This window comes from Pangasianodon hypophthalmus, chromosome 5, assembly GCF_027358585.1.
Source record: "Pangasianodon hypophthalmus isolate fPanHyp1 chromosome 5, fPanHyp1.pri, whole genome shotgun sequence".
Classification (NCBI taxonomy): domain Eukaryota; kingdom Metazoa; phylum Chordata; class Actinopteri; order Siluriformes; family Pangasiidae; genus Pangasianodon; species Pangasianodon hypophthalmus.
In genome coordinates, this window is record NC_069714.1 from 7,303,388 (window position 1) to 7,317,245 (window position 13,858).

Consider the following 13,858-nt stretch of genomic DNA (forward strand, 5'->3'; position numbering starts at 1 on the left):
GGAAGGACTCTAATGCCACTGTTTTCCACCACAGGAGAGTCTTCAGGACAGAGGATTTTACACTTTCCAGTGTCTTTATAAGATGACAAGCTGCAAATTATTGAGAGAGAGAGAGAGAGAGAGAGAGAGTAGGGGAGGCTCGTGAGGGAGTGACTGTTAAAGCTTATAGCTAGAGCTATAACGTAAGTTATAGCTATAAGTAACAGGAGCTTGTCTCACAGACATGATACTATAACAGCATAATGAATAAAAGCACAATGCGTATTTCTTAATAAATTAAAAATTGTTATTGTTGACAAATTGCTGTGGTATAAGAAGAATAAAACACTTTACAACTTGCTCTTATTGGAAAATAATACGTTTTGTTGTGCTAACTGTATTTTATTCCTTTATTATTATTATTATTATTATTATTATTATTATTATCTGTATACGAGCTTGTATCTGTAAGTGAACTAGTTTGCCTGTGCCTTATGGATTTCAAGTTGACTGTCATGTGCATAAAGAGTGCTTTAAGCATCTATACACAATGAAATTCTTGTGCTACAGTTGCACACTCTACCCAGACACAGTGCAAAAATGATAATGAGCTCTTACATAGTACTGAAGCAGCAACATGGAAACACTGAACAACACCGACAAAAGACTGTGCAACATTATCAGTGTGCTCTAAGCAAGTGAAATGAATAATAATTTGACTATGCATTAAACAAGCTGCATTGCAAAAGATTTTGTAATGTAATGTAATGCAAACACACAACCTGTAAAAAGTGTAAAAACAAACAAAAAACAAACTCAGTTTTTGGGGGAAAGCGCGGAACTGGCAACAGCACTTCAGCTGAATCTAGCCTGGCTGTAGTGTGTGTGTGTGTGTGTGTGTGTGTGTGTGTGTGTGAGTGTGTGAGAGAGAGAGAGAGAGAGAGAGCGAGAGCGTGCGTGCGCGTGTGCGTGTGCGCGCGCCACAGCGGCAGGCTGAGGGAAGAAGCCCGCTGATTACACTCAGTGCTCGTGAGAAGCGAGAAGCTCCGCCAGCGCCGAGCGCACGCGCTTGTTTCCCCGTCGCGGATGGTGCGCTCGCGTCCAGTTTAGCTGATGGTGTTTGCGTGTTTATCTTCTTCCTCCCCTCCTCCTCCTCTTCCTCCCCGCTGCGCTGTGTGTGGATTATTCCCCGGTTGCCGGAGCGGACACGGAGCGGCGGAGGCCCCGCGGTGTGTGTGAGAGAGAGAGTGTGTGTGTGTGTGTGAGAGAGCCGGCGCTGCCTTCGGGTCAGAATAGCGATGAGGTTCCCTCCTCGCTCTGAGCCGCGGCTCATCTGACGCTGGCATTCCCAGTTTCCTCGCCCACAGCTTTTTTTTCCCGTGTGTGTGTGTGTGTGTGTGTGTGTGTTTCTCGTCTCCTAGAGAAACTGCATTTCCTCAAAGCTGGACACCTCTGGAGCGGTGTATGACGGTAAGCGACCTGAACATGGACAGCTAACTCCCACTCACACACACACTCACACACACTGTTATTACACCCGAGGAATGCTGCTAGCCAGCTAGCATAACGGTTGTTGTTGTTGTTTATGTTGTTTATTAGTTTATAGAGGTGTTTATGTTGTTGCTGAGCGTGTAAACAGGTCAGGTCGATATATCTGAGAGCACACAAGTGACCTAGCAAAGCTAACTAGCTAAGTAAACCTTAGCTGTGGAGCTGCGTAGGTTAATAAAGTTTTTAGGTCACCGTGTCACAGGCTCCTGTGTGTGTGAGTGTGTGTGTGTGTGTGTGTGAGTGTGAGACGCGTTGCAAGAAATTCATGCTGCCACTGAATCTTGTGTACAAGTGAGCAGCTTGTGGCTCAGTGTTTACATTTCGTGTGTCGATGTTGTTGGCAGTAAACATGTAGGATGTGACGTTGTTGAGTTCAGCAGTCAGCTCTGTGTTTATCTCGTTACACGGTGTTCCTCAGTTAGTGTGCACGAGGATCAGTGACATGCCGCGTCCACTAAGTAACCTTTCGCTATCCAGTGACATTCAGGGACAGTCTCTGCAAGCTTTATATTCATTTTTGTGGTGCAAATGTTACAGCAGCTACACGAGAAGGAATCTGCACTGCTGTCTTCTACATGACTGCTGATTGATCATTTCTTGCCTGCTAGTTGATCTCATCACTCAGCAGGTATTGTTTTTGCATGGATAGTGTTTTTGATAGTGTAGGAGTGTAGTGTGTGAGATCCGGCAGGAGTGTGGTGTGTGTGTGTCTGCGTGTGATCCGGCAGGAGTGTAGTGTGTGTGTGTGTATGTGTGTGTGTGTGTGTGTGTGTGTGTGTGACCCGGCAGGAGTGTTGTGTGTGTGTGTGTGATCCAGCAGGAGTGTAGTGTGTGAGATCCAGCCGCAGTGTAGTGGGTGTAGTGTGTGTGATCCGGCTGGAGAGTAGTGTGTGTGATCCTGCAGGAGTGTAGTGTGTGTGATCTGGCAGGAGTGTAGTGTGTGTGATCCTGCAGGAGTGTAGTGTGTGTGATCCGGCAGGAATGTAGTGTGTGTGATCCGGCAGGAGTGTAGTGTGTGTGATCCGGCTGGAGTGTAGTGTGTGTGATCCGGCTGGAGTGTAGTGTGTGTGATCCGGCTGGAGTGTAGTGTGTGTGATCTGGCAGGAGTGTAGTGTGTGTGATCCAGCAAGACTGTAGTGTGTGTGATCCAGCAGGATTGAAGTGTGTGTGCGTGATCCAGCAGGACTGTAGTGTAGTTTGTGGGAGTGTAATCCAGTGTGTGATCCGGCAGAATTGCAGTATGTGGTCCAGGAGTAGGGTACAGTGGTGTGTGATTCAGCATGAATGATCCGGCTAGAGTGTAGTGTGTGTGATCCGGCTGGAGAGTAGTGTGTGTGATCCTGCAGGAGTGTAGTGTGTGTGATCTGGCAGGAGTGTAGTGTGTGTGATCCTGCAGGAGTGTAGTGTGTGTGATCCGGCAGGAATGTAGTGTGTGTGATCCGGCAGGAATGTAGTGTGTGTGATCCGGCAGGAGTGTAGTGTGTGTGATCCGGCTGGAGTGTAGTGTGTGTGATCCGGCTGGAGTGTAGTGTGTGTGATCCGGCTGGAGTGTAGTGTGTGTGATCTGGCAGGAGTGTAGTGTGTGTGATCCAGCAAGACTGTAGTGTGTGTGATCCAGCAGGATTGAAGTGTGTGTGCGTGATCCAGCAGGACTGTAGTGTAGTTTGTGGGAGTGTAATCCAGTGTGTGATCCGGCAGAATTGCAGTATGTGGTCCAGGAGTAGGGTACAGTGGTGTGTGATTCAGCATGAATGATCCGGCTGGAGTGTAGTGTGTGTGATCCGGCAGGAGTGTAGTGTGTGTAATCCGGCAGGAGTGTAGTGTGTGTAATCCGGCAGGAGTGTAGTGTGTGTGATCCGGCTGGAGAGTAGTGTGTGTGATCCGGCAGGAGTGTAGTGTAGTTTGTGGGAGTGAAATCCAATGTGTGATTCAGCAGGAGTAGGGTACAGTAGTGTGTGATTCAGCAGGAGAGTAGTGTGTGAGATCCAGGAGTAGGGTACAGTAGTGTGTGATTCAGCAGGAGTGTAGTGTGTGAGATCCAGGAGTAGGGTACAGTAGTGTGTGATTCAGCAGGAGTGTAGTGTGTGAGATCCAGGAGTAGGGTACAGTAGTGTGTGATTCAGCAGGAGAGTAGTGTGTGATTCAGCAGGAGTAGGGTACAGTAGTGTGTGATTCAGCATGAGTGTAGTTTGTGATCTAGAGTGTAGTGTGTCCTCCCCCTAACAGGTCTCTACAGTATTGGAAATGTGTGTGTGGGTCAAAACACTGGGGTAATCAGTTTGAATTGGGTTGTAATGCAGACAGATCATAGATCTCGCACCGGGCTAAATTCTCTATTAACCAGCGTACTAGCTGATACGATTTGATTTGGAAAACTCATTTGTGTACTTACTTGAACAGCAGCGAGGTATTTAGTCATGTTCTGATTTTACGCCGTCTTATCACAGTGTGCATGATATTATGATACTGCACATAAAACACTGATATGTTTTCGTAAGCAGTAGTTGGTTTTGTGTAGTTGTCGTTTTGTTGAAACATTCTAGGATTGCCCTTCTGTGATGGAAACTTGTGATGTTGCCTTCAAATTAGTCGCAAATAGGACTCCTATATATATATATATATATCCTAGTACAGACTTTATCTTAAGGGCACCAATGCTGCCCAACAGCACTGTTCATGTACAGAGCCTCTTCTCAAATGGAGTGTTGGGAATGTGTGTGTGTGTGTGTTTGTTGTAAATTTGAATTCTACCTACAACCTGTCATACATGTGTCGAATCATTTTCCTTGTGTTTGTTTCTGAATCAACGAAGCAGTTTAGATTTACATGGATTTCTTTGCCTGATACTTTGATCCAACGTGTTGTAGAAGTGAGGCAGAATATACACAACATAAATACAGTTTTTGTGTAGGCATGGAAAACTATGGAATTTAAAAAGTCTAGACGAGTAAAGAAAACATTTAAAAAAGGTTTTAATAGACTTAAGACAGTAAGTTTCTTAATCTGTCTTCTCTTATCTTCTGCACTGCAGCTTGTTTTTGACCGTGCATGATTACAGCGGTCTTTTACGCTTATTACTTGTCACACTGTACAAGATGATCTTTGTCCGAATTCTGATTAAGACTTTGTGATAACATGTTGTCCATGTCAGATTATGAAGATCCTCTGACAATAGACCAGTTTCGCATCATCCTATGCTGTCCTCCTATCGGTGGCTTTTAGATGAGCGTTATTGCAGCACTCACAATCAGAGATTTGAATAAAAAAAGTATAACACTGCCGGAACTTTGATATCGACTGTGTTTCATTTTTATTCAGCCAGCAAGCATGTCACATTATGCATTGAAAGACCACCGAGCTCAACTTATAACCAAAGAATTCTGTTACGATGTGCTGTGTTTGTCTCCAACAGCAAAATCGGGCCAAACATAGAAAAATCTAAACTGTTAAAACAATATCCATAAGCATATGACATTTCTTGTTTTCCTGTTTAACCAAAGGTTCTCAGATTGTGCTCCAGGAACCCCAGGGGGTCCTTGATTGATTGTTTGATTGATTATTTTTTACTGGTCGTTTAAATTGTTGGGGTGATGGGGTCCCAGACTGCAAAAGGCTTGCGAGCTGCTTTGGTTTATAAGGTTAGTAATCCTGGTGAGAAATATCAATAGAATGAACATGAAAAATCTCGTAGTTTCTTCAGCAAAAGGTAAGAACCCTTAAGCTACTGCTCAGTGGCCTAACAGAGCTCCGTCACGATCCTGGCATTTGAACTTGTAACTCAGCTACACTGCAGTATTCTGCAGTTACATACATATTCTGTTTACACACAAAGATTTCTTTTTTTTTAAATCGGAATAAATTGCCCGATTGCATTTTCCAAATTAACTGTTTACACACACACACCAGAAGCTTTACATTTTTCTGTCCTTGCAATCACTTCTAAATTTATGTGTCGTTTAGTGTCATTTTTGTCATAAGGACAATTTTGAGTCCTGTCATTTTGTAACAAGTAGTTAAAGTTAATTCAGCATTAAAGCCAAGTGTGCATTTGCCTCACTTGTGTAATTTATCAAGTGAAAGTAATTTGATTCAGAGGTTTTAATGACATTATTAAGTGTGTTCATTTAACAGATTATTAAACGCTTTATTAACTTCTGCAGTCTGGTGGAAAATGAATTTGCCTGTACCTTCATTGGTTTACTTTATTCCAGTTTATGTGTATCTGTAAAGATATTTAGCATTCTCACTGAGCTATCAGTCGAATTATTAATGGATTATTAGGCTAGGAAAAAGTATTGGCCTTCATCAGGATGTGAATTTTTTTGTGCTGCTTTTTTGCGCAGCTGGTTAGGCTCATGTATTTAAGATTTCGACAGAGCCGAGACTATGGTGCCATGTCAGCCTATCTGAAGGGTTTAATTTAGTGCAGCAGCATTTGGTAGCTGGTTTTGGGGTGTCAGCTGTTAGAAGAGGATCTCCTGCAGTGCACTGGCACACGCTGGCACACACCTCAGTTGGAAGCATGCAGAGCTGGCGTTGGGGTTGGGGGGGTCGAAGGCAGGTGCTTGGACATTTGTGAGTGTGAACACCTGCCCACTTCAAGATCGGAGGCCTGAATTACTGACTGAGCACACTTGAGACTTCCTCATGGCCGACCAGTGGCCAATCTGCTTTATGTGATGTATTTGATGTCCGTGCTGCTTTATAGGGCTCAAAACACTGGGGTAATCAGTTTGAATTGGGTTGTAATGCAGACAGATCATAGATCTCGCACCGGGCTAAATTCTCTATTAACCAGCGTACTAGCTGATACGATTTGATTTGCACTGATTTGGAAAACTCATTTGTGTACTTACTCAAACAGCAGCGAGGTATTTAGTCATGTTCTGATTTTACACCGTCTTATCACAGTGTGCATGATATTATGATACTGCACATAAAACACTGATATGTTTTCGTAAGCAGTAGTTGGTTTTGTGTAGTTGTCGTTTTGTTGAAACATTCTAGGATTGCCCTTCTGTGATGGAAACTTGTGATGTTGCCTTCAAATTAGTCGCAAATAGGACTCCTATATATGTATATATCCTAGTACAGACTTTATCTTAAGGGCACCAATGCTGCCCAACAGCACTGTTCATGTACAGAGCCTCTTCTCAAATGGAGTATTGGGAATGTATTGGAAAACACAGAGAATCTTCCCAAATGGAAAATGGTTGTAATGGTGATCATGATGATGATGATGATATTTTGTGTATTGTTTCTAATACAGATTGCCATGCAGATGTAATCTAAACCTCAGTATTGACCCTGTGTTGCTTTGCAGCAGTTCCTGAACTGTAACATTGTTCAGGCTGTCATTTAACAACTGCCATCACATCTGTATGACCCGCAAACCATCAATTCTCCATGCTGCAGTTTTTTATGCTGCCTAACTAACTAACTAAGGATGTCCTGATCCCATCTGATGGCTATCTTAAATATATTACCAATATCAGAACTCTTGATATGAGTAACACTAAATATAATATGTGCCCTACCAAGGAGGGCATGTCTGTACATTTAGAGTCAATTCAGAAAGCTTGCCTTCTTAAACTCAGCCCTGTTCACACCTGGCATTAACATGCGTCCAGAGTGATCGGATCACAAGTGGACAGCTGAGACGCATAGCCATTCACACCTGGCATTATGAACACGTCTCCATTCACCACTCGTGGTCGCATTTCATACGTCATTTCCACTGGAGGAAGGCTGTCACATACATTTCTTTTCAGTTAGAAATGTCCTGCGAATTATACTTAATGTACTTTTATAGGCTGTTTTAAAAGTTTTAATCGCCTGCTCACGCACTACATTTATTTTCAGGCAGAAATGTCCTGTGGATCATATCTCACGTATCTTTACAAACTGTTTCAAACTTTTCAATCGCATGGTCTGCTAATGAAACTTATAAAGGAATGAGAGATCAGACGAAAAAGCTGTGCCGCTATGAAAAGCAGCTGCTTTTGTCTCTGCTGTTATAGCATCGTCTTTACCCATTAGCCTAATGCATGTTGGTATTACAAGCAGAAAGGACAGTGATACTTTGCTAGAATCATTAGCTAGGTGTATGTAGGGCTCTAAATATTTAACCAGCGTATCATTTGATTGTCACCTCCATATTGGCTGGCTGTACAGACTGAGCAGTGATTCTGGCACAGCTTCCATGCTCGCTTTACCCAAACAGAGAGTACTCTCAGGTGTTGGTCAAGAAGAGACATGTCCTGTACGGGAAATGCTGTTTTACTAAGGAGAACCTCCTAAGGTGTTACAGGATGGATGATTGGTGTGTTTGCTGTGTGTACAAAGGATTTACAACTTTGTAGTAACTGCTGACGTGGCAATCCCGAACACGGAGACACAAACACGTCTTAAATCTCAAAACTGTTCTTTATATCTTCGTTAACGTAAAGCCACGCTGTTTAGTTGGGTCAACCGCAGCACACACTGGAGGATAGTTAACTCATGAAATTGTACCAAATCGCTCTATTAAAGTCTCAATTATTTTTGCAGCATAGGCAGTAAGAGTTGAACTGCTTTGAAACTCATATAAGTGGTTAACTCTTTTTATACTGGTTTTATGTTCTTACAGTTAGGGACACATGTTGGTTTCAGAGGCGACTTAATTTTTTTTTTTTTTTTTTTTTTTTTACAGAGAACAGCCAGTATTTTCCTTATATGACTATTAAGTGCACAGTGAAGGAAGAAAGGAAAACTGTGAAGGATAAATGAAAAGAGCTCTAGGATGTCTGTGTCTGGGTTGTTACCGCCTGGCATGAGGCAAAATTTCCGAAGATTCTGAAAAAACAGGAAAAGTTTGGTGTTGTTTTTCTGATTGTGCTCATTTTAGTCTAGAGATTATTGCATAGACATCTATGTACACAGTAATAAAATGTAAAGAAATGGCTGGTGGTTCAAAAATTGGAACTGATAATCAGAGCTAGGTTGCAAACACCAGACGTATAAATCGTAGTTTTAATACGGTCCCTTAACGGTTTTGATTCGTTGTCTTTTCATCAAAAAAATGAATGAGCGCACTACAGGTATAGAATTGCTAATCCCCAAAACGTCTGTTACAGAACTGTTTTATACAGGGACTAGAAACGATTTATTTTTCATTTTGGTTTGTTCTGAATAGAAATCATATTTTGTTCCACATCATTCTTCATAAATAGATTCTTAATAATGTTCTTTACGTGTGATGGCCTTCTCTGCTTATAGGAACATAGGGTATAAATAAAACCTAACCAGAAACGTGTATTTATTTCTAATGTTTTCAGAGCATTGTTCTGTGACTTAGTGCTTGCAGAGTCAGAGGAAAAATTCTTTCTACACTTCCTGACCTCATCCCATGTACGAAAACCCGACTACAGCTGCTAGCTAATATCATATACTTCTGTAGCTAGGCGTGCAGGAGCTGAGGAATTCTGGACGTGAATTTAGGCCTGTTGGGAAAATGTTCAGGTTTAGGATATACTTTCTTGTATAACGGAAAAATAACGTTATTAACTGGTTGAGCAGTTAATGTTTTCACTCTAAAACCATTTAGTGTAATTTTTGGATTACATTAAGTTTTTTTGGTTTTCCTTTTTTTTAATTTATTTCGTTCCTTATAACATTTCTAATCCCTGGTTTTATATACTCTGGCAGTGGTAGCTTGGTGATTAAGGATCTGCGGTAGTGACCAAAGGTTTGTGATTTTTACATCCCAAAACCACTGTTAGACTCTTAAACATTTTAGTTAAGGCCAATGAATAAAAAGTCTGCCGAATGAATTCTTTATTTATATAGTGTTCTTAACAATGGACATTGTCACAAAGCAGCTTTACAGAAATCCGGATGGAGATTTATATTTAGATGCTTAACAAGCATGTGGCATGGAAAAACCCGACATGAACCAGAGGAACCAGACTCCAAAGGAAGTTCATCATTTTCAGGATGGCACCGGATAGTGGAATCATAAATCATTACTCTTGCACAATTTTTACTGTACGATCAAACAGTACCGCATATGGTAAAAGGATGTTCATTGTGAGCAGGTAGTGAGTAAGAGCGTGAATATGATTACAGCAGCAGTTCTTAGGTTCTTAAGTCTACAGTTTCCAGGTGAGATTATTCACCGAGGTAAGGATGAGTCTTGGGAATACGCTTATTTATTATCCGTGCTGATGAGTAACTTGTGAAATATTTTGAGAATGTCCTGTTTGGTGTTGATTGCTTGATGTGTCATTTTAGAGGCGAACGCTGCGTTAGACGTCTCAGCGTGAGGGTTACGTAGTGCGTGGTGTTTCTGAGAGCGAGTCTAAGAAGTCCGGGCTTAGATTGTCACCCGGAGCTCATCCAGACACACAAGTCACGAAAGGTCACTGGTTATTGCTGCACTCAAACAGATGCTGTTTCTTTTTTTGTAACTATCTGTGGACTGTAACCCTAACCCTGCGCTACCATGTGGAGGGTGAACACGCTGCGAAGAATGAAACAGAACACAGAAAAGAGATCACTGTAAATTCACTGACGGTGCCTCAGAGCTTACGTGTCTAATGCCAGCTGGAGGCGTGATTTCATTCAAATGTATTGGGAGTTTTTTATGTGTGGGCGCGTCTGCGTGTATGTGTGTGTTTTCCCCATGGGGGTGGACTGCGACTGGAATAGAAATTTCAAAAACTACCCCAATAGAAGGAGCACTGGTGAGAAATTGCGCATTTCAGAGACATTTCTTGACTCCACAAGAGAGCAGCGTGAGCTTTTTTGCTGTAATTGCAGGCCAAACACTTCCTGCTGCCTTTCTTGGCAAGTTTGCAGCACATTTCAGACCGAAAACCAAAATAGATCGCCTCCTTTTTTTTTTTTTTCCCCCGTCGCTGTTTATTCAGTGTTAATGACACTGAAGGAGACTCTGAGTTGGTTAAAGTATTAATGAATAAAGTTTTCATGTCTGGAAAGAAAGAGGAAGCAGTATTGCGTATGAAAATATTTGCACCCATGTGTCATCATGCTTCCACAGCATGCCACTTCAGGTGTTTTGTAACATGAGGCATGACAAAGATGTACACACACGCGCACATACACACACATACACGCAGCGCCCTGCATGACTACAGAGGTAGTGTTCTCATCAGCCTCTAATCTGAAAAGCTACCAGAGATTAACAAGTGACATCATGTATTGTTTCATTCATTCATTTTCATTAACTGCTTTATCCTGGTCAGGACTGTGGTGGATCCGGAGCCTACCCTGGGAACCCTGAGCCTGAGGCAGGAATACACCCAGACCCCATGAAATCCTCATGTACTTTTGTAAAGAATTTATAAGTTTATAAAGTAAAAAAAAAAAAAAAAAAAAACTTTCCTAATGTTTATGGAAACTCACTTTAGCTGAAGATGTGGAGTTGAGATTATTCATAAAATCAAATGGTACTTGTATACGATACGGAAGGATGAAAATCGTATCGGATTCATGATGGATCAGGATAAGAGTACAGTAAATCTTTAATAAATCCAAATGGTTTTGTTTAGGGCTTGGCAATGTAATCATACGTTATTGATATAGTGCTAAATTACTTCATAATAAATGTTTCTGAGGTATCACAGGTATCGCAAACTGTTTCTCTCTCTTTCAGTGTTATAAACAAGTCAGAGTTTTAAGTGCAACACTACTGTTTTGATGAGAGTCTGTTAGCAAACTTACCATATATATAGCAATACAAAAGTGTGTATCATAGAAACGTCTTTAAGTATCAAGATCTGATATTTTTGTTTTGAGTTACCGTTTGAGAATGACAGTGATGGCATAGAGCAAGTTTTCTTCACAATTTAATGTAGTACTTTTTTTTTTTATACATAAAATGGAGTAAATATGAAAATATTAACATCTATAATCAAAACACTACAACGGTTTGACAGAGAGATTACGCAGTATAGAGTAATGTAGAGTAAAATGCCCAAGTGGAGGCCAAGCCTAAGAAAGTAGGTGTTTTAATGTTATACAAAAAATAATATTGAGCTTACATCCTGTTATTATTTTATTGCAGTTGTTAAGAAGCTAAAAACTCATGTTCAGTGTAGTAGAGACTGTACAGATTATCAGGTTGAGGTGAGTGAGATGGACTAATGCTTTATGAGCTACACTGCTAAAGGCATAAAATGGCAAAAGCCTGACTTTATAGTCAATACCAATCTTAATAGGAACCAGTGTAAATTTAATAAGACTGGAGTAATTGCTATGACTTTCCTGGATTTTTCCTGTTACAATCAACTGAAAAAAAAAACAACAAAACAGCCAGTGTTATGAAGTTATGAATGTAGAGGCAATATCAGTGTCTCAGTGTAATGGCGGTTTGATCAGTTAAGCTCTAAATCCTACAAAAACTGGTTGTATTGAACCTTGTTTTTAAGCTTGTCCACTATCATGGTGAAACAGCTGTGTTCACGTCCACGAGTCCGGAGCAAGCAGTAGGACACCATTTTAGCTGTCGCTGACTCTGCAAACCAGACTGGATTATTTTGTGAACATTATTCCTACTGAAAAAGAGCAGTTGTTATTACAGAAACTGGAGACTTTGGACAGATCAGGATTCTTTTACTTAATGGCTTTATAAATGCTAACTGGGAAAAAAAAACTCACTGAGCAACTAATTATATGTGTTAAAGTCTAGAGGTGGACATCGGGACCGGGATCCTGCGGGGACGTTTTTCCTCACAGATATAAAGCTTGTCGGAAGCTCACTTTAAATGAAGAAAATACATGGCTGTAATAAAATGGGTCAAGTCTATTGTTCTAGTGTTATTTTTATGAAATGAGAAAAGCATCATCAGCATGAATCCAGCAGATGTGCATGTAACTATCGGCACTGGTCAGTATACTACACGAAAAAGACGAGACACTCAGACATTTTAATGGTTGGTGTTTCAGATGCCAAGAAATGGTCAAAAGTATGTGGACATCTGGACCATCACACCTATATGTGCTTTTTGAACATCCCATTCCAGAGTTAGTCCCCCTTCGCTGTTATAATAAGCTCCACTCTTCTGGGAAGGCTTTCCACTAGATTTTGGAGCGTGGCTGTGGGGATTTGTGATCATTCAGCCACAAGAGCATTAGTGAAGTCAGGCACCGATCAGTTCATCCCAAAGATGTTCAGTGGGGTTGAGGTCAGGGCTCTGTGCAGAACACTCGAGTTCTTCCACTCCAACCTTCACACACCATGTCTTCATGGAGCTCGCTTTGTGCACAGGGGCATTGTCATGCTGGACCAGGTTTGGGCCTCTTAGTTCCAGTGAATAGAAATCTTAATGATACAGCATGAAAAGACATTCTGTATAATTATGTGCTTCCAGCAGTTTGGGGAAGAACCACATATGGGTGTGATGGTCAGGTGTCCACATACTTTTGGCCATATAGTGTATGTAAGCTGTAATAAATGTGGCAAAGTTTAGGGTTAACTACAATGAACACAACTGAGATACTAGTTCTCCCATTCTTCCATGCATTTGTGAAACATCGTGCCCTTGAAAAGCCAAATTTTGTGCCTGTGCCCACTGATGAGAACTTTGTACTCATGGTTTATCTGGATGAGTGCAAATCATTCAGACATTTAACATGGCACTAACTTTGCTTTAATCTTTGGCCCTAATTTCAGGCTATTCGGTTTCATAACTCCTCTTTGGCCTCAATTCTAACTTGGAAAAGCTCTACAGTAGAGCTTGTTAAACAGCGACCCATGGGCCATTCAGGATCCCAGTGGGAAAACAAACACCATGACACAATGAGCTTTTCAGAACAAGATACAGTCACCGGAAAAGTTCACGGAATCCCGTCTATAAATGGTAGTAAAGGTTTTTGTTAGTGGAGAGTGAATGAGATAGACCTGTGAGGCTATGGGAAAAGGTGTGTGGTTGGCCATCTGCCATGTTCTGTGAAAGTAGGCAGTCTTGTTTATTAATGAAATGTACCAGATCCTCTAACAAAAGCTAGAAGTGTGGCTAGTGATAGTACACACTAATACAACAGCTATTGTTCGTAACTACTGTGGTTTAAATGGAACCTCTTTGGAAATACCAGTTGGGGCCCAAATAACCGCATCGGCCCCCTGTCGAACATTACTGAAATAAAAGCTGACCCAATGCCAAACTCAACCGCTGACCCCTGGTCTAGAGTAACGGAGAGCATGAGGTCCTGCTGCGCTTCAGTCTGGTGTAGTTCAGACTGGCGCGGATTATGGGATTGAGTCCTCTTGGCTGTCACAATGGTTTCATGGCTTGCAGATGATTTTGCTGTGGCTCTCTAAATAAAA

General features: G+C 41.6%; 1 protein-coding gene across 3 annotated transcripts in view; it reads left to right on the top strand.

The window, feature by feature from the left end:
• The first annotated feature begins 993 nt into the window (after positions 1-993).
• The window catches only part of ptpn4a (protein tyrosine phosphatase non-receptor type 4a), a 65,061-nt gene continuing 52,196 nt past the window's right edge, over positions 994-13,858 (top strand). Inside the window, exons 1-2 of one of the 3 annotated variants that reach the window (XM_026928204.3) lie at positions 996-1,208; positions 1,401-1,449. The gene's annotated coding sequence lies outside the window, so the exon portion shown is untranslated. Of the gene's footprint in view, positions 1,450-1,492; positions 2,159-13,858 lie in introns of those variants that run through there. The other 2 variants (XM_026928205.3, XM_034304522.2) reach the window with 2 other exon arrangements.